At 47.3% G+C, this 16,745-nt stretch overlaps 1 protein-coding gene across 10 annotated transcripts in view; it reads left to right on the top strand.

Moving 5' to 3' along the window:
- MSI2 (musashi RNA binding protein 2) overlaps positions 1 to 16,745 on the top strand; it is a 262,947-nt gene that overhangs the window by 140,109 nt on the left and 106,093 nt on the right. The gene's annotated exons all lie outside the window — the stretch shown is intronic.

Genomic DNA, 16,745 nt, shown 5'->3' with positions numbered 1-16,745 from the left:
AAGCTTAACGTAAAACATGGGGCCTATTTTTATGACATTACAAAATGACCCTTTATGGTAGTTAAGTGTTATAAGTCAGTTACAAGTAAATATGGTAAAATATTTCCATTACCCATAATCTTGTGGCATTGAAGTGCTGGGAGAGCCCTCGGGGGGCGACGGTGAGTGCACAGGAAGGAAAACCATCATGTTTCTGTGAGTTTTGGTAGCGCTTTGGCTAATAATTACAGAAGTTCCTCTAAAGAGACTTCCAAGCTCTCAGTAAACAGGGCTGGAGGAGGGGAGTGACAAGGGGAGAGTTGTTGCTGAGTGTTACAGAAAAGGCCAAAGAAACGTGCACCTCCGGGAGGAGGAAATACCCAGTCCTGCGCAAGGTTGGGAACAGTTTTACTTCTGGCCTTGGTTTGTCTTCTGACCTGGAACCAGTCACTGCTTGCGCATTCCTCCTCCCTACTTTTTTTGGTCCTATCCATTTTTTTCCCTGTTGGCTTAGCTTTGAATTTACTGTATTGAAGCAAATTTTACAGGAATAAAATGGGGAACTTTGCAGTAGAAAATGGGCAGAGTATGAGAGTAAGGAGGAGTTGAAGGCGCCTGTGTCCTACAGCTGAACAGCAAGGTTAAAATCTGGCCACTTTCAGGCTGCTGTGGATTTAGTTGCGAGATCAGCACTGTAACCTTACTTGCGGAAGGGGTATAAATCTCATTTCTCAAGGCACTTAAAACTGGGTTAGCAAAAGTACGAGCAAACACAGTAGAGAACAGTCTTGTCTCAACCTCATGGGGGTGTGTCAGATCCTTCCACTTAAAAACACTTCCCAGCGAGCAGCCAGCACTTGAAATGCACTATTATAAATCTGCGAATCGTTTCACTTGTTTCCAGGTTATTTTTCTTTCTTTGTCTTTTCCTTTTTTTCCTTTGCCTATTTTCAGTGTTGGCTACAAAATGAATGCTCTGCTTACTACAGTCCTTTATCATGCACTGTTTTCAGCAGACACTCAAGAATTAAATATGTACAATTTCCATAATACTGATTATCCCTGTTTAAATGCTATTTTAGAGGGTATTAATTTCTGTTGCGGTAACAGCCGCAGCACTTAGCACCACCAGCCCAGTTTTCCCTCTGTGCCTGAGACTCGGGTTTGGCATGAGCCAGGATTTGGCCTGAGTTGCCCGTTTTTAGCCCTGCTGCTCTGCACGGAAATGCATTGCTGTCCTGCAGCTAGCCAGAGACATCCAGGGCGAGGAGCTGGTGCTTGGCTGGAAGAAGGCTGCCTCTGTCACTTTTGATATCTTCTGGTTTTTGTATGCAGAAACACAAAGCACAATTAGAATACAGTTATATATCCTCATAGTTATTAAAGCTTGGATTAACATGACATAAAGTTTTGTCTGGGGAGCCTTTTGCTATGGCTCAGGGAGCATTTTTGTGTGACAGTAATAGGCTACAGTTAATATACTTGAATGATACCAGAATCTGTGTAATAAGACAGAACAAAGGGGGTTTATTTGAAGCTGAATTACAAAGGTGGAATTATCATTGTGAACAATCCACTGAGATCGCAGCTTAATTATTGTATCTTGCGTTATTTTGGCATAATGAAGTGTAGTCAGTGAAGCAAAGTTACAAAAAAATACATATACACATCTCAGAAGGACATCTTGTCAGTCACGCGGGATTGATGTGTGGACCTGTCACCTTATTCTTAACACCAAAATCCTCTCTTTGCCCGGTTTTGCCGTTTGTTTGATCTACCGAGCCTGTTTGCCATGATTCAAGAGTCTCTTGTAACGTTTCTAGGAGAGATTCATCACTGGGACATAATCCATTCAAATAGCTTTTGGGCAAGAAATAAAAAGTGTTTGAAGCCAAGAGGTTTCAAATGAAATGTTCAAAGGCAGCTGTTGGGCCCTGTAGAAGAAGAGAAGGGAGGGCTTTATTGTTCTCCGGGGCTTAAGGAAGAAAAAGGAGAGGAAAGGTGGGAGCTTCCTTTTGAATCCTGTTTTCCCGGCCCCGGGCGAGTGCGCGCGGGTCTCTGCAGTGAGGGGTGACGTGCGCCCGCGGCTCCCCGGCCCCTCCCTGGGGAGCGGTGAGCTGGGGGGGACCGGGGGACCGGGGGGATGCCCGGGGGTCCGGGGGCTCTGGGGAAGCGAGGAGAAAGGGCAAATGTACCTGTGCATGTGTGGGCACGTGTGTGTATGTGTGCCCACGCGCAGGGACGAGGCAGGTGGAAATGGCAGCTTCAGAAAATGCTTGCAAATACACATTGTTTTGGAAAACTTTTGCAAACACGCATTTGTTTCGGTCAAGAGCAAGAATAAGCCATCCTTTTAAAAAAAAACCAACAGATCAGACCAAAGTGTGAAACATAAGCAGTGTGGGTTTTGCATTAAACCCGCATGCCGTACTGTTTCAGTGAAGAGGGTGTCATGTTTTGTTGGTAGAATAGGGGGTTTTGGTTAAGGTGTTTGGGTTATTTTTCTGGTTTTACCCCTGGTCAGCATGACAGGTTGAGGCAGCATCACCTAAGTGCGATCGGTCTCCCTGCACCCAGGAAAGATGCGGTGCACGAAGGAGGGGCCTGCAGAGCTCCTCACCATCCCCATGGAAAACATGCCACGAAAGTGCACCTTATTGTAACGATTATATCAGGTTTTGATGAGAGAGGATGGCGTCTGTGGCAAGATGCTGTTTTAATGTCTGAAATTCTTTCCCTAACGATGGGGTGCTCCTGCTCAGCTTGTGCCTGTCTCTGCCTGTTCCTGACTCTGCCCGCAGCCCCGCCACGGTGCCAGGCCGGAGACCTCTGCTCGGTGGCTGCTTGGCCATTTTCACGTGTAGGGCGTTATTCAACCATTATACAACCATTCAACCATTATACAACCATTTTGTATTGAAAGTTAACCCTCTGCGTGTGCCTTGGATCCACATTATATGGGTAATAAGGGTGGACGAGGATCCTTTTTTTAATTTTCATTTACAAACCGAAGAAAATAATTTCTTTTTCACAGAAATAATTTTGGTGATTTAAGTAGCTGCGGGAGGTTGAATGGTTTCAACGTCATTTTAAGCAAAAAAAAACCCCTCACAACAGAAAACATTGTTTTTTCTGCAATAGGCTTTAAAAGAGTAGTAACATAGTTCCAGAAATCTGGGCACGGTGATTATGCCTGTAATCCCTGTGCTGTCCAGGGGTAATTAAAAATTGCAGCTGAACCTTGGTTTCAAATGGCTGGGTGAGGCTCTGTCAAACTGATGAGAGCTTGCGTTGTTGACACGTGTAAAACTCAATTTACCCACCAATAACTGCAGTTCTTGGGCATTAAATCTCTCTCCAAACAATATGACACTGGGGCACAGCGGGACGTGCTCGCATTCGAGGGGCTCGGAGCAGGGCTGAGGTGTGAGAGGAGCTGCGCTGAGCTGCCGCCAGCGCCGCTAATTGCTTTCTTTTTAATATTGTATTCAACCTTAATAGCCTGTTCTCCTGGTGGATTGCCTTTCCCAGCTTTTATTACAGCATGCTTAGGGGCCTGACCGGAGAGTGGGAAGGGGTGGAGCTGAAGGGAATAAAATCAAGGTGGTACTTTGAAAATCCATCCCGACAGCCCAAACTAATGTTCCCGTCTGAGCTCCCTGATTGAGCTCAAATTAAAGGGGGCCAGGCTGCAGCGAGCGTCCCGAGGTCTTGAGTGATCAAAATGGCATTTCATGCCCAGTGCTTCTCATTTTGTGAAACACTTGGGACAGCAAGCAGGCTGGGTGGCGGGTTATTGATGGGCGATTGGCGGCGGTGATTACCGCCAAAGGTTACTGGTAACGATGCTTTTCTGCCGTGAACGGACTTAAAGACACAATCCCATAAATGGCTTTGGGCTTCTCATCAAGGCTTGCTGGCATATTTTAAAAGAGGTAAAGGACAATTCTAAACCCACAAACGGCAGAAATCAGAGCTAGTGCTTCGTTTGTGTTTTTTCTCCTCTCTTGAAGGTGGGCGATGTGTGGTAATGCGAGTGATGCAGGGATGTGAGCGGGGCTGTAAGTCCAGGGAATTCTGTGCTCCCAGCTCTGGCCGTTTCAGCGCCAGGGCAGAGCTCTTGTCTTTTTGAGCGGATAGTGAAAGCAAATCCAGGGACCTGCCTTCTCCCGTTTTTTATCACTAATTTGTGACAAGGGGAAACTCACTTTTGCTTTCGGTGCGGTGAGCTGCTGGAGCAGGCAGAGTGCCTCTGTGCCACGTGTGAGGAGTGGCGGGGCTCTGGTCCCCAAGGTACAGCCTAAAACAAAAGTCGTGACTCATCAGTGTAATGAGTTTGGTTTGATTACAGTTCTCTGAATCCCCACCTCATCAGCAGCCTGTGCAGGAGTCAAGGACTGGAGAGCGAGCTGTGCCCAGCTGCCTTCCTCTGTCTGCTGCAAAGCCTGGGGGTAGAGAGGGGGCTTGGACCCCCGAGCTGACAATTTGGCACATTTCTTGAGTGCAGCAACGTGCAACACTCATTACAGTAATTTTTTCCATAAATGAAATCCCTAAAGCTTTGATTTGGGGTTGAAGGGCAAGGGAGGAGAGAGTTCTGCATAGAAGAAATAGCCCTGGAAGAATGTTCTTTAATATGCAAGTCAGTATATGAAAAGAACAATAAAAGGAAAAAGGATCTAGCAGGAAATAAAAGGAAACTTTTTTTCATTACAGTCAAGGGAAACTTAGATGAGTTTTTCTTTGCTAATAAACTACACTGTTTCGTTTTGCAGCTGAGCCTTTTGCTGAAGCCGAATGTGGCAATTGTTCATCTTTTTTCTTTTTTTTAAACTCTGGGCAATAAAAAAGCCCTTCATGCATCAGGAAACATAGTAATGCAATCCTTGTCTTATCTACACACTTATTCAGCAGGTATTTACAAAAGGGCAGCAGGAAGCTCTTTAAACTCGATCCTGTTGCTTCGCTCAGGATGTCTCTTAATCAGATCTGTTTACCTGTGTCCGTCCTACACTGGTATCGCACTGTAAAGGCATCTGTAAAAAAAGCCCCAAACAGTTTTTCTCAATATGCTCTGTAACAGGCAAGGCTCTGAGCTAGTTTTTACTGTATGGCTTAAGGGCGCTGACTGAAAACCTATAGGTTTTTATGGTCTATTTAGTGGGTAAGACAGACCCGTGCTTTAACGCTGTGCGTTTATACTCTGCAACGTGATAGAGAGGCGTGTGATTAGGTTATTTCTCTGTAGGTTTTGTCACTGGGTAAGCAGGAACTTCTTTTCTGCTGAGAGTAACGTGATAACACAGGAAGGCAGCAAATAATGGTGTGCTGACCAGTGGGTCCCTTAGGTCTTGATTCCAGCAAGTGCTTAAAAGGAAAATGTGCAAATGCTGCTGCTGTCTTCAGAAACCACATCTTGGAGGGACTTAACCATGCCCTTGAAATTGAGCCGCACTAAATAGTAGTTTCCATTTTTTAGGGGTTGTTCCTGAAATGGTCAACGTGTGATTCGGAGTCCCATGTGTTGTACTTTGTTGTTCAGAGAGAGAGTTTCTGATGTTCTTCCTCGCATGTGGCTTTTCACGGTTCTCTCTGCATCTTGTTATTAGGCGTGTGTGTTTGTAGTAAACAAAGCAGCTCCTCGAGTTTGTGTTGCGTCAATAGGGAAAATGCTGGGTTTAGAAAGAAAAGCCGTTACCCTGTGTGTAGCGCACTTCATCCAAGGACCTGCAAGTGCTCCAGAGATATTTGACGCTCCTTCTCTCCTGAGAGAAGTCGTAGCCTTATTTGTTCTGGGTGTTGCTGGGTCCAGCGCCCATGTGGAGCCCCAGAGGAGGCTGGACCCTGCCCAAAGCCCGACGGCTGGTGGGGGAGCTGGAGCCTGCTGTCTCGCCTAAGCTCATCGTCGCGTGCCGCAGGCGAGAGCAGCTCCGGCAGCGGCCAACAGCCTAAATGCCCGGCGTCACGTGCAGAGAGTCAGATTCAAGCTCCCGGGCTTCAGGGGGAGCAGGTAAAGGCTTCTCATGGGTTATTTGCTGCATAGTTTGGTGGTGGCCCAAAACAGCCCCTTGCACAATTTTGATGGGTTGTCACCGTGCATTTTAACACCCTTTTTTTCAGCAAAAGCACTAATTCATTCACCCTCTGCCTGCCTGTATGGAGCATCCCAGCGGGGTGGTGGGATGGGTAGGGGGGCTGCTGTGTGGCTCAAGCAGGAGGGTCGCACTCTGAGAGGTCCAGGTCCAAGCCCGCTTGGGCTCTAACTGGCTCCACAGCTGCAAAACCTGAGTTTCTTGTGTGGAAAATACCTTGTGCCCTCCTGGCCTGGGAGCCCCATTCTGTGGCTTCAGCAAAGCAAGCAGAGATAGGCAGAGTTTGAACAGATGCCACAATTAAATTAAATGACAATGTCCCTCTTGCTTCAGCCCAGAAAGGAGGACGGATGTGTTACCTTTTCAGGTAGTGGTATTGCTCAGTATAGCTAAAGCCCATCAGGAGAGAATGGGGGATGCACATCAGCTGTCTGTGTGCACACGCACGTTCACCAGGAGCTGCCTCTGGCCGGAGTTGTAACAGTCCCGCGCTTCCCAAAATCGGAGCCAGCCAGGCCTAATGGGCAGCACCTCTTAAGTATTGTTTGGAAAAGAAAACAGATTGCAACTTTGCAGTGCTAATATGCAAACGAGCACTGTGAAGGGAGGAAGAATTATTTCTGCTGACGGCAGCTAATGTTCCGTGAAAGTAAAATCACAAACCGCCTTGCACCTGGCTTGCTGAAATGCTGAAGGAGCAATGTTCCTCCAGTGCCCCCGTGGTGGTATCGCCTCTGTGCTGCCAGCGGGGAGGAGAGCAGCCCTTTCCCTGCCCTGCGGCACCTTTCAGGGCGTTCAACTGGATGGCAAGACTCGGCCTGAGAGCACCTGATGGAGTAAAGTTGCCGAGATGAACTTTAGTGTTGTCGGCGCTTGTGGTTGTGCTGTGACTCTTGTGATATTTGACATATTTAAGCTTCAGTTTGAGTGATGTGGTTACAGGAAGCTCTCAGCATTTGCTTTCAAAACAGCAAAAGTTCTCCTGCGTTTCAGCAGCAGAAGCTTAAACTTGTAAACCCTAGTGGTTCCCGTGTGAGTGCCAAAATGAATATTTTAAAATTATTGTGCGTGCATTTAAAAAGTACAGTTTATGTGGGTTTGTCTTATGTTTTTATCTGGTGATAACTCCTTCAGGTAGCTAGTGAGAGATCAGGGCTGGGGCTCGGGTTCTTCATTCGGTTGTGGATCTCGTGAGAAAGTGCTTATCGAAAGTTGCTCAGTTGTTGAGGAAATCTGTGGAAAATAATGCGTGATATGTGCGAATGTATGTGCACATGTGCAGGGAGACAGGATGTCTTGAATAGACAAGGATGCATGTGGGAGAGAGATCTCCTGATGCTGGCAGGGCAAAGATTTCCAGGATTGTGGTTAGCTCTGGGGCCACATACGGGTCACTTAAAATGCCTGTAGCTTAATTTCCCTTCTAGTCCCTCCCTCTTCCTTGTCTATTAGATGGGTAAAACACAAAGATGTTTTGAGGCAGGGTGAATTAAATGTTTGTAAGAGAGTTTGGAGGCTCTCCAGCAGATGTTTTGAACTAGATTCTGTTCTTGCCTCTCCAGCGAAGGGCAGCAGTGGGAGCTCCGTGATTTAACGCTGGCTTCAGATTGAATGAGATCAGAATATGCTCCTTCTCTTGCTTTTTAACACACACTGAAGTGTTTTTAGCTGTTGACATTTATTTTAAACTTATCAATCGCTCCCTGTCTCATACTGTAACATGGACCAACTTTGATCACAGAAGTAGTTCCTGTGGCACCGATTTCTGGCAGAAATGTAGATTGGAGTTTTATTATAGCAGTGATGGAGGCACTGCTCTAATTCACAGATACATTTTGTTAACCAAATGCTACAGCTTCGTGTAAACATGCGTATCGTGTGGCATTAGATCAGTCTGCTTCCAGAAACAAGTATGGATGTCTGCTTTCTGTCCTTTTTTAGGTTAGCTTGTGGTTTTTTTTTTAAAGAAGGCAGCTTGTCTAGGATGGGGGATGTGATTGCGTGAGTGGCGGCAGACTTCTGAAATACTGGAGAGGAAAGAGGGGAGCAGCTCTGCCACAAGAGACATGCCCCCCTGCTCCCACTGCTGGCCCCTACGTCCCCATCCTCTGCAGCAGCCCTGCAGGGATGCTCCGGGCAGCGGAGCTGGCTCCAACTGCAGCTTGGGCTGCCCTTACCTCGAATCCCATCCATGGGCAAAACCCCACCAGTGCAGGCCTGGATTTAGGTGGTGTGGCACATCCACTGGGCCAAACGCAGGCAATGGCTTCTCTTGGTGCAGAGCAGCTGTTTGTGGTGGTGCTGGCCTCCGCGGGACCTGCTTGGCTGCAGGGGATTTAATGCTGCAGCAAAGATGTGTTTGTCTCCCTGTCCAACAGCGGAGGTAGTGGTGTGTCCCTGTCTTGCTGGGGTGTCCTGAGGATAATTAACATAAAATTGCCGTGGCGCTCAGATACTGCCATTTATGGTCAGGTCAGTGCGTGTGTTATGCTGGTGGATACAAAAAGGGTCATCTTGGCAGCTCTTGCTTTTCTTACATGGCATTTGTCATCTCTGTTGCCATCCAGAGATATTTCAGGCACGTAGGAGGTCCTGAATGGTGGCACTCTCGGACCTGTGGCTGGCTCCAGAGACCACCAAAGCTGTGAGTGTTTGGGCACTGGGCAGTGCCCCATCTCTGCCCATTCTCAGCAAAAGGCGCTGCTCTTCTGTGGTGAAATTTTAAGTCTGTTGGTGCAAATCTCCGTCGATGCAGGGCTGTAAGTAGCACAGCATCTAGCAAGTTTTGGGAGTTGTGTGTGTTGCTAGTGTCCACATGGAGTCCTGCAGCAAGAACCTGAGACTTGACAGTCTTGTGTACCCTCTGTACCCTTTTCTGTCAGATCTCAGAGCCCTGAACTGCAGCTGGATGTTGATTAGCTGCAGCACTGCTGGCTGGGAGAAGGGCAGGAGGATCGAGGATGTGTCTGGCTCCTGCGAGCTCTCCGAGATGCAGTCTTGGTGTCGGCTCCTCTGACTCTCTTACTCTGTTTCAGAAATGCAGCGCTGGAACCTATTTTCCCGTCAAGCTAAGGAGACCCAGGGGACAGCTGCCTGTGTGCTGGCAGGCATAAATTGTTCTGGGCAATTAGACCTGGCTGCAGGACTTGATTGTGGAGATCGGACCCAGCCCAAGGCTTGCTTTGCTCTGATGGAGGCATGCTATTCTGTCTCTGTAAAAGCACAGCAAACATATACGTGCCCTGCGGCCAAGGAGAGGGTAGGACGCTGCTGGTCTTGCCTGGCTCTCTGTGTCGCTATGGTCTTCAACTCGATTTCCATTGTGAAAGGCATCCCTGAAGCACCCACTGTTACTGGTAACTGGGAGATGAGGGCCTTGTCAGGAGAGAGTAGCTGCCGGTGCCTGGATGAATGATGAGTTGTTAATGGTGCCTCCTAGAGTGGCTTGTTCTGCATCCCTTTTCCTTGCAGGGACCCCTGTGCCTCTCTCTGGTGGTGGTCCTGGCTGCAGAGGTATATTGTACCTTTTGGAGAAATGTCCCTGGGAGTTTATGCAATGCTGACCATTCTGCTGGATGGAGGTCATTATCAACCCTAGCCGACGTTACACCATCGTACTGGCACTGCCCTTGCTTCCTTTCCTTCCTGTTCTCACTGCGCGCTCTGCTGCTGGTCCCGTAGTGGCACAGCAGCCCCTGATGCTGAAGAAGGAGCTGTCTTTATGTTTCCGAGTTGTTGGTTGGGGTTTGGGGTTTTTTTGTTTGGTTGGGTTTGGGGTTTTTTGTTGTTTGGTTGGTTGTTTTGTGTTTGGTTTTTTTTTCACAAGAACCTCGTCTTCGTGGTCAGTGGTGTTAGCTAATGTGTGCTGGAAATGCGATGGGGACAAGGGAAGTTCTCAGCCAAGACAGGAGGTCAAAGGAAAACTCCAAGAGTCCTCATACAGTTTATAACTTGATCTGAGCATGGCAAAGAGCCTTCCTTTCATCAATACTTCATATTAATGCCAGAGAAGGAATTAATGAGAAATAGTCTATGGAGTCATCTTTAATTTGTCCTGCTGTGGAAAACTGTTTTTTTTCTGGAGAGCATTAGTCATTCTTGCATCCCCCTTGGTAGAGTAAGCATTGAGTAACGTGTTGGTGTTTTGCAGGAGCATTTTGAAGTCTAAGAGTAGCCACTGTGGTTTTTGGCAAGCATTTGGGATGTTCTTTGCCATGTCACGGCTGGTGAGCAAGCCCTGAGATTAACGTGATTGAATGACTGTTTTAATTTCAGCCCTGATGGAGCAAAATTAGTTACAATGATATGTGTGTGTTGAATAAAATTGTAGTTTTATTAGCTATAATTGCTGAAGAAGACGTTTTAAAGACTTGACTGCTGGGGGGAAAAACTGCTAGCACTGGAATTTGTTCTTGCACAGTATGGCATTGATTATTATCGTGGTGCATAATATGTCAGTCCTCAGTTGGTAAGTCGTCACTGCGAAACACTGGGAAGCGCTCAGCGAGGGACCTCACCGTGTGTCTCCAGCCCCCGGGGGAGCGCTACACAAATTGTGCCTGATCCACAGAGGATATGAATCTCTCACCGCGGCTACCTAGGGAAGCTGTAGCGGTTCGTGCTTTCAGCCCTGGGGGTCTCCGTTTTCCTCCCCGGTGCATTGGCCAAGACAGCAGCCATCGGAGTGAGCGCAGGAGTAGAGCCCTTGAGCACGGTGGAGTGGTGGAATGGGGACCAGCTGCACTCTGGGTCGGGAGCCTGTGGTCCAGTGTGGTCGTCTGCGCTGGGACACGGTGCTGCAAACACCGTGGTCTGGCTGGTTGGGGTGGGGGTGGGGGACCCAGCCTCACAGCGAAGGTGCCTGGGCAGTGAGCGAGGGCGCTTTGGGTGCCTTCGGACAGGGGAAGGAGCTGCGCCAGGAAAAGAGGGGGCATGCTTGATGGAAAGAGGGGAAAAGGGTGAAGTATTTGTTTCTTTGTTTAATTCCATTGTAATCAAACCCAGAGGCCTGGTGAGAGGGAACCATTTTTTCTAACTGTCTGGTATGCGATATGCATTTGTCTTAATTTATGTGGGGGGAGGTTGTAAATCTGCAGAAGCACATTGCTGGTGCTTAGATTTCACATGCGCATTTAAAATAATAGCACCTGACAGTTTACTAGCAGCTAAGAGGTTTTTCTGCTTCAGAAAGCAAAATATTGGAGGAGTTGTGCAGTGTGTATAAATAATTTGAGGAATTAGACTAGAATATCCAGCACACTTTTCTTGGGAGAGCACAAGAAGTGATAGATCTGTAAAGTTTACGAGTCAGGGGACGGAGGGGGTAGAAACACAACCCTGGTGTGTGCAGCTGAATGTCATCCTTCTGTAATTTCTTTTCTCCCAGGACCCAGTCTGATTTGCCACAGTGTTTGATTACAGCATGTTATTTCATTTGTCTGCCCTAATTCTTCTTTACCTTGAAGGGATGGAGAACATAGCACCAAATCTGCTCGGGAGTGTTCGAAACAAACAGCAAACAACGCCCCCGTCCCCAGGGGGACGCCTGGGGGAAACATAGGAACATCCTGACCTGCTCTGGACACGTGGGAAACTCATGTGTTGGATCAGGATAAACTTTCCTGGCCTAGATGAGGAGTGTGAGGCATAAAGACTGCTGCGCGTCTGTTCAGTATAGTTATGGAAGTTGGTAGTTTTCCCACGCAGGTTTTATTCAATGAGTAAACTTGATTCAAATGGGGGGGGGGGGGGGGGGGGAAAGAACTTGGAGATGCGAAATAGTGGCTGTTACTCCTGTGTGCATGCAGGCGCCTTGGAAAAGAACGTTGGCTTTACAAGCTACGTGTTTGTGGGCCACTTTTGGGTTTGCCAGTCCGTGCAGACATCGCGTGGTTATAGAAATGCAAGATGAGGGATGAAGTTTTCCAGAAAACATCCTGGTTTGGTCATCTCAGCCTTTGGTGGCAGCACCGTGCTCCCGTTTCTGGAGCGCTGTCTTCCAGCAGCTTGCTGAATCGCTGCTGGTCTTTGCAGAGGATTCAGCCTTGTCATTAAGTTGTGAGCGGTGATGGGCTGGCGCCAGGTTTGATCATCTCTGACTGCTCAGGACTGCCCCATGAAAATCCTGAAGAGGAAAGTGGGAGGAAAGAATGGAGAGTATTGTGAGTTCTTGAGCTGGGCTAGATCAGTTGCATTAAATTCAGAGCCTTTCTGAGTACAATTAATAGTCATTTTATTTAGGTCACCCTGGTTTTGTTGCTTTAAATGTATGCCTCCATTAAAGTGGAAGAAAATCAAATACATCTATCTCTGTGGAGCCTTTTGTGAACTGGTTGGGCATATTTTAAATAACCCTGGGAACTGTTAGGATTATTAAAGCCTTTGGCTTCTCCACGTTTTTTTCTGTCCTCCTATTCTCCCCTATTCCTCCTTCCAGGCAGTGATTAAAGAAGTGGTATAGCCCTTCTTTTTCTCAGAGCCCCAAGTGGCCTGAAAGAAAAAGTTAAATAAACTAAAGCCCATTAGTTAGGCTTTATATAAGAAACTGGGCCTAAATTGGGGGTGTGTGTGTATATATGGGGTATGCTGGGACAGAGAGGTCTGGGCCTAAGTGTTCATTTGTAACTGGTATTATCTGGTAAGTCTCTTCTTTCCTTTTTTTTTTTTTTTTCATTTACCTTAAGTGCTAAGACTGTGTTCATTTTGTAATACACTCTCATTTGATGCCAATAATGAGTTCAAATTAATCAGCTCCATTAAGCCTCCATTTTGAGCCATGCAACATCTGAAAAAAGAAATTTTTGGATTGCCAGCTGCTTTCTGAGTGTGCTGGATGGGATGTGGTTGGCTGCTTGGTGGCTCAGCTTCTCACACCTGTACTGGTGAAATTCAGCTCGTCGCTGGTGTGTTGTTGTTCACCGTGCCCAGAGAACGCGCTTGCAGGAGGCCGCTTTCAGAGCTGGTAACGGGGTTCAGCCGACGGTGTGGGGGGTGGTCAGTCCTGGCTGTAGCCCAGCCAAGTCTTGGAGGTGGCGATGCATTCTCTAGTTCTGGTTCTAACCCTGGAGAAAACTTTCTTCTCTTTTGTAAGCAAGGTGCCAGTTGCGTGTTTTGAGTTGAGACCTGGAAAACGTACTGTTAAGGAATCTTTAAAATATTGGGTGAGCAACGGAGCCTCACGTCGGAGGAGGGGGTTAACTGTTGGGCAGTCACAGCTCCTGAATCTACTTGAGTTTCATCTGTGGGTTGTTTTGTTTTTTTTTTCCTTCTCCTGAAATAGGGATCAATTTGCTTACTACAGGGTTTACTGCCGGTTACCTTGACTGTGTCCCTTATTTCTCCTTGATGAAAACTTGAACAAGCCGCTTGTGTTTGATTCACAGAGAACCGTGAGAAACGGGCTGTGTGTATGAGGCAGTGTGGTTTTCTCATTCTATTCAGCCCTTTGTATATTCAAATTCTTCTAGTTTCAGTTCTTGCTGTTCTGCCAGATTTCCATACCATTGATGGGTTTTCTGAATTAATAAGTTTCTTTCTCCCCCTCCCTCCCATACCCTCACCACCTTTTTGCAACTGGTGAAAAGTTTTTCTAAGCACGCTGCCCTCTCCATATTGATTTTCCTCTCCTGCTTGTCTAACCAGCTCTTAGATGTTTTATTTTGCAAAGCGTTAATAGAATTTTCCTTTTGCCATTGCACTTTATCTATTCAGGAGGCTTCAAGAAGTCTCATTGTGTCACCGGACTATGGAGGAAAGAGGCTATTCTTCTGTTACAATGGCTGCCCTAAAAAATAACGCAGGGTGGGGTAAACTCAGAAAGGGCAGAGACGGAGATAAAATGTTCTGACCTTAGGAAACAGAAAAGATAACCAATTAGACATTGTTGAAAGGGCACCAGCTGGCTTAAAGAACACCCCACTGATTATTTTTTCTTAAAGGCGTGCTTGGTCCGTGTCTGAAACTCAGTTGCAGAGCCACTTGTCCCCTTGCAGGTTTTAGATTCGAACTGGCAGGGCTGACCCTTTTGTAGGTAGCTGCATGCCTGGTTCTGATCCCAGAAGTAGGTGCCGCTGCTCAGAGGGATGAAGCGCCCACCTCCAGGGTATCCACGCTCTTTGGGGTCCCAGCCAGCACGAGGGAAATCTCCTGGATTAGCCATGCAGGCTGCGTTTGTTACTGCTAATAAGGATTTATTTGCATAAAAAAGATCTCTGCCAAGATCATCATTCCAGTGAAGCGGGGCCTTAGTACACATGGCACAAAATGTTGTTTGCCCAGAGGACGTGTATCTGGCGGGTGAGACCACGTGTCACATCGTACAGGTGGGAGAGGTGAACAAAACTGCAGATCCCCAGTATGACCGGGAACTGGACCCAGAGCCCGCTCACCCCCTCCGGTGCCTGGTCCCATGCCAGAACCTGTCCCTTCTCTGTCATGGGGGCACTTGGAGGAGTGGGATGAGGCTGCGCAAGAGGTTCAAACCCATGGTGGTGCTGCTGCGGGCCACAGCTGAGCCCGAGAGAGGGTTTTGCACCCTGCAGCTCAGGCTTCAGCCTGCTGGGAGATTACAGACTGAGGCATGGCCATGCTAAAGCGAGTTTAGAGTCATGTTGTGCCCCATCTTATGTCTCTTCTCTCCCTAACAGCAATACAGGCAGCCTTTTTAAAGCCCCCAGTCATGTCCTTGCAGGAGGAGGTGCATTTTGAAATGTGTGGGTCCAGCCAGGAGAGCTTGCACAAAGTGGCAGCCTCCAGCTCAGGGGACAGAGGACCTGCCTGGGCTGGTGGGACCTGTGCTGCGGTGTGAGCAAGACCTCTCTGGGCTCTGCTATGGGATTTGAGGTAGAAAGGTGACATGGAAGAGTTGCATGTTAAAGCTTCTGCAACAGCAATTGGCATGGGGACAAAAGGGTGGACCGAGGCAGAGGAAGCTGCAATGCTCTAGGAAACAGCATTAGGTGCAACATGTAATTTTTGGTTCTAGTGAGGCCAAGACCTGTGAGAATGAAAAATAAAGATTGCTGTGCAAATGTAACCCTGGAGCAGAGATAAGCGGTGGTAGTAGGGTGAAGGGCAGCTCTGTTGTTATCTGCCTCCTGGTATTGCTCATACCTGCGAGTTTTCTTCCTTGGAGTGAAGAAAGACAGCAGGACAAATGGCTCTATGCTTAATGTGGTTTGGATTTTTCAGTGCATCAGCATCTTTAGGTCTCATTCAAGACGGGTATCAAGGAGGCATGCTGTTCACCTCCATCTCAGGCCATTGCTAACACATTTTGCAAACCACTTTGACTGAAAAAGTTAAGAACAAGTTAACCAGAGAGTTTAGGCATCGTGTAAAGTTTTGCTGCACTGTATTTTTTTTTTCTATCTCCTGGAACATATTTCAATTTCAGTCCTGTAGTTAAGAGAGGTTCAAGCTGTGTTTTTACCACCTTCCCAAAATATGTCTCTACCCAGCCAAGGCTGAGACTGTAATTCAGTACAGAAGTAGGCTGGATTTGTGTTCCCCCGCATAAGAGGACTACAGTCAAACTATACTCCCTGAATCATGAATTTTATCCAGGCGGGAGCTTTCAAATCCTGCTGTAATTCCAGGATCAGGTTGAGGCAGCAGAAGCTGGCACAGCTACCGAAAGTGGTCCCACCTTCCCATGAGGTGCTGCTCCTCTGCCCTCTGCAGCAGCCTGTCCCTTGTGTCAGCACAAGCCTTGGTTTGACCGTGATGGGAAACTGATGTGGCTTAAAAGTAACCTGGAAGAGAAAGTGCGGTTCATTTTAACCCAAAGGGTTCCCCGGTTTGATCTGCTGTGCAAACGTGTTGCGGAAAGGAGGAGGTCAGCACGAAGCGGGCAGGGGCAGTTGGGGTGAAAGGTAGACCCTTTGGTGGCACTGTGTAAGGTGAAGAGAGCATGTAACTGCATTGCAAGTCACTTTCCTAAAATAAATGATTTATAGACAGCCAGAATATAAGAACATGGAAGTATAGTAAAAATTACTGGGGGGGGGCAGGGAACGGAGGGAACTAAATAAAAAACAACCCAAACAAAAATCCCCACCTCAAAACCCGCTCCCACAGATAACCGGTGGATTCCTTTAAAGAATCAACCCTTTTCTTTAAAGATCTTGTCCCTTCCCCCAACGTTTTCTGCAATTTAGCAGTGATACAGGTTTTCATCAGCCTCTAGTTTAAAACTGGGAATAGCAAGTCTGTAATTTCTTTTCAGAAAGATTGCCCATGATGTTTCCCGCAGCATGCAGGACCGACCTGCCCCAGCCTCTGAGCAACAGTTTAAAATGTGATAATGCTGGAAAATAAGCCCCAGCACAACATCCTTCTAAAATAAGTGTAAAATTTTAGGTGTGGCTGCACAGATTAAATGGAGGTGGAATAAATCATGCAAATAGTAATGAAAGTTGAAAGCAATTTGGTTGCACTTCAATACGTTTCATCAGTCATCTCTCTTCTGAAGTGGAAATGCCAAGCCTGATGCGAATTAAACTTTCTCCCTCCTCCCTCTCCCCTCTTTCCTCTAGCTTTTCAAAAGGCCTTTTGAAAGCCTCTGAATACCTTTCTTGGCTGACCAGATTTTACCCTGCTCATACTTCTTGAAACCTAATTCTCAGCCAAGACAGTGACTCTAATTTGGAGAAGTCGTGGGCTTGATTTGCATCC

The sequence above is a fragment of the Phalacrocorax carbo genome, chromosome 17, assembly GCF_963921805.1.
Source record: "Phalacrocorax carbo chromosome 17, bPhaCar2.1, whole genome shotgun sequence".
Classification (NCBI taxonomy): domain Eukaryota; kingdom Metazoa; phylum Chordata; class Aves; order Suliformes; family Phalacrocoracidae; genus Phalacrocorax; species Phalacrocorax carbo.
This window is presented reverse-complemented; position numbering and strand designations above follow the sequence as displayed.